Genomic DNA, 10,171 nt, shown 5'->3' with positions numbered 1-10,171 from the left:
ATTTTGTTTCCAATCCTCAAAATAACTTCCCTTTTTCTACTTGTAAATATACCTTAATGCGCAGGATAATTCTCACCTTAATGAGAAGTTAAAACTTAAAATGTGATTGTTTTGTGGACACTAGGCATTTCGCTAGCTTGAGACTTAATTTGCTTTCGTTGAGAGTCGAACTCAAGACCTCCCGCTTACTAAACGGGTGCTCTAACCAACTGAGCTACGAAAGCAGTTGTTGAAAAGAAAGTTCTCTGCTTTTATGATATCCTTTATTAATATTTATACTATAAAAAATGTACTATTTAACATGAGTTTTTAAAATCCCCCGCAAAATAACTCCAAAAGTGGAATTATTAGGTAACGGCCGTTTTATAAAAATGGCCGCAATCTAATAGCAGGACATAAAATTTATGTCAGTTCTGCAAGTCGTTGTAACAAATTTTGTAGGAGTAAAAACTGCCGCGAAAAAAGAAAAAAGCGTTGCAATTTAGCGGGTTTTTTTTAGAATTATGTCGCGAATGCAACCAATTGTTAATGAATATAGATCAAAAGTGGCTTACCTGAATGCATGTTATTTGGAGAGCCAGGCCTGTAACTCCAGAAAGTGTTCCATCCCCTATTATATATATGTTTGCCAATTTTATGATATCTATTATTAATGTCTAAATATTATTTAATTTATTTTTTATAATAAATTTTAAAATCTTTAAAATTTATCAAGTTATATATTTTTAAATTAAATATGAACTATTTAACCTTTTTTTAATAAAATCACCAAATTTTAAGCACCATAATCTATGATGCACAGATACCGATACAGACACGGGACACGATACGAAATGGGATACGTCGACACGCAAATTTTAAAATCTTGTAAGACACGAGAACACGTATACATATAAAAAATAAAGTATTTTTTAGATAAATCGTAATAATATTTTGATATTTTTATTGATATTAAAATATAAATTAATTTTTAAATTATTTTTAATATCTTATTTTAATTATATCAATTATTTAAAATATTTTTTGTTTTAATAAATAATAATATATACTATATCTAAACTTATTTCAAGAATATATATTAAGAATAAGACTTGACAAGCTGACACGTGATGGTATTTAGGTGTGTCCAAGTGTGTCCGAAGAAAATTTTATTTTTATTAAGATATGGATTGACACAACAAACACGTGTGTCGGATGAGTGTCAGTGAACGTCGTGTCCAAAATGTGTCCGACACGCAGATACGACAACTTAACAAAGTGTCCGTATTTCATAGACCAGAACAAATAGAATTTCATTAGATAATTAACACTCAACTACCAGCTAACTTGTATTAATTAATAATTCTGATTTTTTAAATTAATATTAGGTAGTAATTATTTAAATTTTATTTTTAAAAAATATAAAATTAATAAATATTAATTGCAGTTATTTAAAAATAAAACATTTGGTTCAATCCGAATTTATTTCCTCGTTATTATCCGGAGCGTGTGTGGGGATGGGGCAGAAACACGGATTTGGATCTTCTAAAGTTTGAATTTTACTTTAGAGAGTAAAGTGTGATCTTTCATCATTTATTTCATAGGTGAGACTAAGAGAAAATATGAGAGAGAAATCATTTAAGGATGAGAGTTCACATTTTACTCTCTAAAGTAAAAATTCAAAATTTAGAAGATCCAAATTCCAGAAACACAATGTAACTTTTGTAAGTGATTGAAGAATTTTTCATAAAAACGAAAATTAAATTAATATTTTAAAGTTTAAACATTGTGAATGATATAAATATATCATTAAATAGTGTAACATCAGTATTCTAGCAATATGAATTTAAACTTAATGGAAAAAAGGATCACTTTCTAATAAACGAAAGATTGAAAAGTTGCCTTCTAACACTTTAAAAAACTCTTGTTGAAATCATCGGTGTTGGCAAAACTGTAAAATAGAGAACCGACTTAGCGATCTCAGATGAAACAATGGGCGCGACGCTCATTCGAAAAGTGGAGAATCGACAATTTTTGATGTATTTCATTGACAAGATATTCCATAATGTAAAAAATTGATATTCAAAATTGAAAAAACTAGATTTTGCCTTACTTATCTCGTCTCGACATCTCAGACAATATTTCTAAAGTCACCTCAATCGTAATTCGAACCGACAGTCCATCAGAAAGGTATTGTAAAAACCCAACTTGTTGGGTAAGATGATGGCATAGTCGAAAGAGCTATCACAATATGACGTCGCCTACCAGCCAAGGCATGCCAAAATGGCAAAATTCTTGGCCAAAATAGCCAGTCCTGATACCGAGACCCTGACCCAGCAATGGGAGCTCCATGTGGACGGAGTCTCCAATAATGTTTCAGGCAGGACGGAGGGAAATCTGGACAACCTGGATGGACTCTTGTACAAGCAATCCATTAAGTATGAGTTTTCGGTATTGAACAATCAAGTCGAATACGAGGCTATCTTAGTTGAACTCTCGTTAGCCAAGGAGCTCGGTGCCAAGAGTTTACTTGTCAAAAGCGATCCCCAAGTGGTCACCTCGCAAATCAACGACACCTACCAAGCTCAGGATCCACTCTTCCAAAAATACTTGAAAAAATCCGAGAATTATGTACCAGCATTGAAGAGGATGTAGTCCAGCACGTTTCTCAAAAAAGGAATACCAGGGCAACACCAAGACCTCAGGTGGTAACCTCTCCCTCATTCATGGGGTGGTCAAAGAATTGTCAGTAACCTTGGTGGTGGATTCACTGGAAGATGCCAACTAGATCACACCTATCCGACAATACTTAGAGGAAGGAAAGCTTCCTGACAGTGCGCCGGAGTAAAAACGAGTGAAAAGAGAAGCATCCAAATACACTATAATCCAAGGGACTGTATATCGAAGGCGAACCTCCCAGCCCCTCCTAAAATGCTTATGTCCTGGATAACCAGACTATGTACTAAGGGAGATCCACGAGGGGTACTGTGGCCACCACATGGGGAAAAAGGTGTTAGCCAAAAAAGTCGTGAGAGTCGATAACCCAAGAGGCGATGAAGCTCGTTAGGTCATGTGATAAGTGCCAAGAGAATGGCGAACTTCACCAAATGGATTGAGGTGGAGGCTTTGGCCACAATAACGGCTGCTCGATGCGGGAAGTTCTTTTAGAGGCAAATAATCAATCCCTTTGGAATCCCGAAAATCGTAACCTCTGGCAACGACACTCAATTCTCCAACAAAAAATTTTGGAGTCTCTTTGAGGGGTTGGGGATCTGACAGGCGACAGCACTTCACTTCTGTTGATCACCCTCAAACCAACGGACAGGTAGAAGTTGCCAACAAGGTAATCCTAAAAGGGATTAGGAAAAGGCTGGAAAAAAAAAAAAGAAAAGGGATTGGGCGGAAGAGCTCGACTAACTCCTCTGGTCTTACCGTACCACATCATAGTTGGCAATGGGAGAGACCCCCTTTCGGTTAACTTACGGCATGGAGGGCATAATCCCGGTAGAGATTGGAGAAACCAGTCCCAGGTTTCTCATCGGGGTAATTGATTGAGGAGCAGAGCTTGACTGCTGGACGAAGTTTGAGCCCTAACTCACCTGAGAGAAACAACCCTTAAGCAACGGCTAGCCCTCAGGTATAAATGAGGTGTCTGCAAAAGAGCCTTTGAAGTGGGAGATTTGGTCCTACGACGGAACGATGTTGGAGCCCGAAATTTTGGAGAAGGCAAGTTATCAACAAAAGTGAGAAGGACCCTATCGTATTCGGGAAGCATGCGGCAAGGGAACATGCAGTTGGAACGACTTGACGGTTCAGTCATCCCCATAACTTGGAATGTCATTAACCTTAAGAGATTCTACTTGTAAAAAGTCTGATTTGTAAAGGGTTAAGCCACTATGTACCTTTATGTCCTTCATCGTTTAGTTATTTTGTCATGGGTACTCTTTCCTCCCCCTCTCGACCTACCAGGGACCTAAGGGAGGTTTTCATGAGGCCCAAATAATAAATTGATTTTAAGTTATTTCTCTTTAGTTTCTGTTACAAGTACTCAAACATACGAGGATTATTGCTAATGTTCTATATTTCAAAAACGTTTGAAAGTAAGTGACAAAAGCGGCACCCCAGGCCTGAAAAACCCGGTAGCCAAAAAAGCCATCCACACGGATTTCCGAAAGATAAAACAGAATTTACACACAAAAAAAGAGTACCAACCAACACGGTCTCATAACAAGTTGGACCATAGGGCATAAATATAGAATACCGAAAATTCCAGAACATGGTAAACATAAAAATAAAGGGACAAGGAAGCCGCTATGCTCTCTTCTCGACGCTGAGGTAGGTTCACGATTTGGCCATCACGAATTGTCTTGAAAGCACCAAAATCGAGAGCGAGAAGAGCTATACCTGGGACTTCAGGGATTTCTCGGTGGCAGAGATGGCCTCTTTTGCATCCCGAACGACTTCTCTGTTTCTCTTCCTCAAGGTATCCGCTAAAGCCTTGACAGCCTTCATATTCTTCTCAGCCTCCGTTGCCCAACTCTTCGTCTTCGCGGCCTTTGGCCTTAGCAGCGTCTCCAGATCCTTAAGGCATTGAACCTCGCTAGCAACTTCCTGAACCGACTTCTTCGCTGTCAGGAATCAAAAAGAGAGAGAGCTCGCGAGGGAGAGAGGAGACGTAAGCCAGGGAGAGACCTCGCCGTCGCACTCCGCCACTGCCGCCGCTGCTACTAATCTCGTTGGCACCTCGCCGATTCTGCTTCTGCTTCTGCTTCTGCTTTCGATTCGACTTCTGCTTCTGTTTCTGCATCTGCTTCTGATTTTGATTTCGATTTGTTATTTTTTATTTTATTGTTGTTGTGTGTTGATTTTGTTGCTGAATTTGAATCATGTGTTGTTGTTGGTGTTGAATATTGTGTTCTTGAATCTGATTATTGGTATTTGGTGGGAGTAAGGGAGGTGATGGTGGTGGTGGAAGAGGGTATTTTTGTCCGTAAAAAGTTAAAAGGACGATTTTAGTACCAAATGAAACATTGGGTACGATTTTAAATCCAAAATAACGTTGTGCACGAATTTGATTTTGACCCTAAACCTTAGAGGCCAAAACAGTACTTATCTTTTATTATTATTATTATTATTATTATTATTATTATTATTATTATTATTATTATTATTATTATTATTATTATTATTATTATTATTATTATTATTATTGTTATATGCTTTCATTAAAATAAAGTTTAATTAATATTATTATTAAGTTCAAAATCTGCCGGTATGAGTAAATATCGGTACTCTTCGGCGAATTTAGCTTTGCTAATATTTCATCATATATCTTTTATCATTATGTTACTAATGTTATTTATATTAGTAATTCATATATATTTATTCCTATACATTTTGTTATTTTTTGTTTTAATATATCCACCTTTCATAATTATCTGTTTAAGATATTTATAATTTGAATTGCTGACTCAACAGTCCTAAAACGCGACACCGAGTCCCTTGTGACACCTAGCCACCATTATCATTAATTATCATCATCTAATCCTATCTTCTCTTTTACCCACCGAACTAAGAAAGAAAAAGAGAGAAAACGTGAAGCTTTCATAGAACCCGAGAGCTTCCAATCTTGATTTCTTGAATATCGTAACTCCAATAAAAACTCTAATCCGATTAAAGTGTTTATATCTTCCTCCTCTTCACGTTGACATCACTTTTGTGTGGGAGAAATCAACGGTGGTGCCACTGATCTTTCATGCATGGTTCAGCCAAGTGAGAGTTTCGGAGGTGGAGTAACTGATTTTGACATTTTCTTCTTCGATTTCTTGTTCAGAAAGCTTCCTTAGTGTTTTGGTATGGTAGTTCTCTTACGAATGTAGGATTTAGTAATTTTATAATAATTAAATATTTTATTGATATGTAATTGTTGATTGGGTGATTGTGACTTGAAATTGAATGATTTTGTGTTTGAATTTTGATGAAATATTGTTGCTTTAGTACTTTATGTTCGATTCTGATGAGGCTACCAAAATAGATTTGTTGTGGGTATTTTTGGGCTATTTTTAAGTTTGGAATATTGATAAATTTAATGTTATTTAGTGGTTGAAAGATTAAATTAAAAGCTGTGAAAAATCGATAACCGAAAAGTTCAAAAAAAAAATTTAATTAAGTATATATTTTGAAAGATCATAAAAGAAGATTTTGGTTTCGAAAACAGTGTTTGTTACTAACACAAATATTATTTTGAATATGAAAATAAAATTTGATAAAAGATCGGGATTAAAAATAGTAATTATATAAGTTTTGGGGGGTATTTTGAGTAAAAAGTAAAAATTTCAGAATAAACTGGATATTTTATAAAAGTTAAGGATTATTCTAGAAATATAAAGTTAAATTAGTAATTTTTTAAATATAAAGTTAAAATTAGTAATTTTATAAAATGTTGGGTAAAAAATAAAATATTTAACAAACTTGAGATTTAAAACAGAATTTCAAAAAATTAAGAATAAAGCCCTACAAACTAGTTTTTTATATTAAAATAAAAATATTAAATATTACTAATCTTTAAGTAATATTGTTTATTTGTATTCATTTAACTAGTATATTTCTATTAAAGTTATTTTTTTTATCAAATAAGAAAAAAAGATAAAATAATAAGATTTTCTAAAAGTATTAGAAATACAAAATTAAATTGAGAATCTTATGATTATTCTTTCATAAGACATTTAGAGAAAGACAAGAGAAGAGTGTGAAGATAATTTGAATATTAAGAACAATAAACTTAAAGAATAAAGAAAAGATAAGAAAAAGATTAAAGGGATCTCTTCCATATGAGAACGAAGAGTAAAGACTAAAAGAATCTAACGAACATCTGCCATAGAAAAGCGGAGAACAAAAAAAAAATATATATGAAAGGGATCTCTACCACAGGAGAGCAGAGTGCAAAAACTAAAAGAATTTAATGAACCTCTGCCACAGGAGAGTAGAGAACAGAAAAGAAAAGAATGTATTAACTAAAGAAAACTCTGTCATAAGAGAGAAGAGGGCAAAGATAAAAAGACTTTAAAAGATTGTCTGTCATATGAGAGCAGATGCAACATTGTTTGGCCCTTAATGCCAAATGTATAGTGGAGAGATCCACACATTATGAACTGTTTTCCAAAGGTAAGCATATTATAACACATTTAAAAGTCACATTGTATACGGCCTGGTCGTAAGACTTATATGCACACTGTATACATCTGGAAAGCCATATCTGGGACTTGTACCCGAGTAATGTCAGGAGCGTATAGGCAACTGAAACATGAGTTTTTGGCCTATATATGACAGACATGCATCATACTTGTTTACGCATATCTTTGTCCTGTGTAATTTTGTGATTGTGTATGTGTGCAATATGATTGATTGACGTCTGTATTCTTTTATTTATCATATTTGTATGTGTCATGTTAATTGTTGTTAGCTATCTATTAAAGATTGTATGTATTATAATGTGAGATTGCTGTGTAATAAAGAACAAAATGAACCTAATTATCTATCCCGACATTATTAAGGACTCCCCAATTCTTATTCCCTCTTTCCACCCCTTTCAGCTACAAGTATAAAAGTTTATTGCGAAACTGTAGGAGCATAGAAGAATATATTTACAAATTGAGTTGTTGCTAGAATTTATTTTTCCCTCGCCTTGTTAGTTGAAGTTTTATTATAATGTGTTATTAATATTTAAGTACGTGAATATGTGTTATTCTGTGCTTATTGAAAAAGTTTTTAACTTTTAGTAAAACTATCGATAGATTAATGCGTAAAGACTCAATATTAAATAGATGATAAATGAATTAGGTTAGTAACGCTTTAATTTGGTACGATCATGATATGTTGGAATTTGAGTTGTTACACCTCATAAGAGAATGCTAAGATTAACCAAGAGTCAACTATCATCAATTAATTTAAAAGGTTAACTACCAATTCAATATCCAAAAGATTCATTCACTGACAAAAAAGTTTTTAAAAAATATTATTGATAAAATAACCTCTAAATGATTTGAAAATATGACAAAAGAACTAATAAACATTATATTTTTATGAGTAGCAAAAAAAATTATATTTAGCAAACAGCTTATTCATTAAATCTAAATTTTTGTGACAATATTATGCACAAAAAATTCAGAACAAAATTTGATTTTTAGATTTTTCTTTTTATTTTTCAAAAAAATGTGGTCATCCACAATAAATTAAAAAAATTACTTGACAAAAAATTATCAAATTTTAAAAATGAAAATATCTTAGGTTGTATTTAGTTTGCGTTTTTATTTTTTGTTTTTATTTTCAGTATTTTCTATTTTTTAAATTTTATAAAGAAAAAAGATGAAACAGTAAAAACAATAAAATCATGTTTTTTATTTTCACCATTCCTTTTTTTTCTTTACAAAATTCTAAAAATAGAAAATACTGAAAATAAAAATAGAAAATAAAAATACAAACCAAAAACATTTTTATTTTAAGGTTTGTTTTGTTAACAATACAAATTTTTGGGTATTATTTTATTAAGAATAAAATCTCTTTCTGACCCCTGTATATTTTTGTTTTAAACAACCCACATCCTATGGATTGAAAAATAACAACCTTATCTCCTTATCCTTCCTTTTTATTAGACACATAAATCTTTCTGTGAAATTTTTTGTCAAATTTTGACGGAATTTAATGACATATCATGTTAGATTCAATGACATAGTGTCACTTCTCTTACGTGGAATATAACCATTCGATTAGAACTTTAAATCCCCGTCGAATGATTAGGACATTTTTTCGCAAAAACAAAACCTTAGCTCCATTCCCTGAACAGCAAGCAGCTCCATCCATCATAGTATGTCCAACACTACTTCTCAATGGTGCCACACTCTACTCTTTGTAGATTTAACTTGAACTTTCTGAATTTTTGTTTTATTTTTGGGCATTGATTTAAAAGCAGGAGGTAAGTCTAAGAAGATCAGTCCTATAGTTTAAATCTTTTAATCGAATGGTTATAGTCCACATAGGAGAAGCAATATCACGTTACGTTGCAAAGTCAAACGTGACATATTATCAAATTTTATCAAGATTTGTCAGTAAATCTCACGAAAAGATTCATGTGTTTAAAAAAAAAGAAAATGAATTATTATTTTTTAATCGATAAAGTAAGAATTATCTAATAAAAATGGACAAGACTGAAATAAAATTTTACTCTTTGTTAATTTACTCTTAAATTAAACCTCAACTACTTCTGATAAATCTTGAATAATATAATTATTTGATGTCAAGCCTTATCCACTATCCTATTGAAACACAGTATAATATTCATTAATCAAGCTAAGGAGTAACAACGATTCTTTAAAGAGAAACATTCTATAAATAATTAGTTTTGAATAAATAATGAATTACAATAAAAATAAGATAAATATATATTCTGAAATTGTTATGTGAGATTTTTAAACATTTTCTTTGTGTCATTCTAAGTTTCTAACATATATAATTATATATAATTGTCAAAATTAATTTTTTTTAGACGACATTTTTCTTCCGTTTAAAATTAAATAGTCTAAGAAGTTACGTATTACTGTCATTAATTATTAACCTTGATGCGAGTCTTATCAATATAAAGTCAAACTGTTGTTATGACAATTTCTTCGTAAATTATTAATTGTTTTTCGAACTATTTGAGCTCCCATAAATGCGGTGTTGTACTTACATGTCAAATGTAGTTCCTAATTAGTTATTATATTAAAATATAAAATATATATTTTAAATAAATAAACAATATATATAATATTTTAAATAAAATTATTATTTATACATTAAAATTTAACTAATAAAATTAATTATTATATATTTTTTATTTTTTTATAGATATATAAAATTTAATTTAATTTTAATATATATTTTATATTAGTAATTAATTTTAGTGTATATATAATATGATTGTATTTTAAATAATTAAGTATACGTAGAATTCTCTTAATTAAAATAAAAATACAATATTATTTTAATCTCCAATGTTTGGATCGAATTTTACTTTGATATCTAATGTTTCAAATGTTTTATTTTAATTTCAAAAATTTTCAGACGTCCTATTATTTTAATTTTAAAATAATTTTAATCGAATTTAATATTATTTCACCGTTAAATTTGACCAAAATAATTTACATATTAAAATATC

The 10,171-nt window shown here is 31.4% G+C and overlaps 1 non-coding gene across 1 annotated transcript; it reads right to left on the bottom strand.

The window, feature by feature from the left end:
* Positions 1-150: 150 nt before the first annotated feature.
* Positions 151-224, bottom strand: TRNAT-AGU (transfer RNA threonine (anticodon AGU)). The gene has a single exon. It is a non-coding gene; the product is annotated as a tRNA-Thr (tRNA).
* Positions 225-10,171: the final 9,947 nt, after the last annotated feature.

The sequence above is a fragment of the Arachis stenosperma genome, chromosome 3, assembly GCF_014773155.1.
Source record: "Arachis stenosperma cultivar V10309 chromosome 3, arast.V10309.gnm1.PFL2, whole genome shotgun sequence".
Taxonomy (NCBI): domain Eukaryota; kingdom Viridiplantae; phylum Streptophyta; class Magnoliopsida; order Fabales; family Fabaceae; genus Arachis; species Arachis stenosperma.
This window is presented reverse-complemented; position numbering and strand designations above follow the sequence as displayed.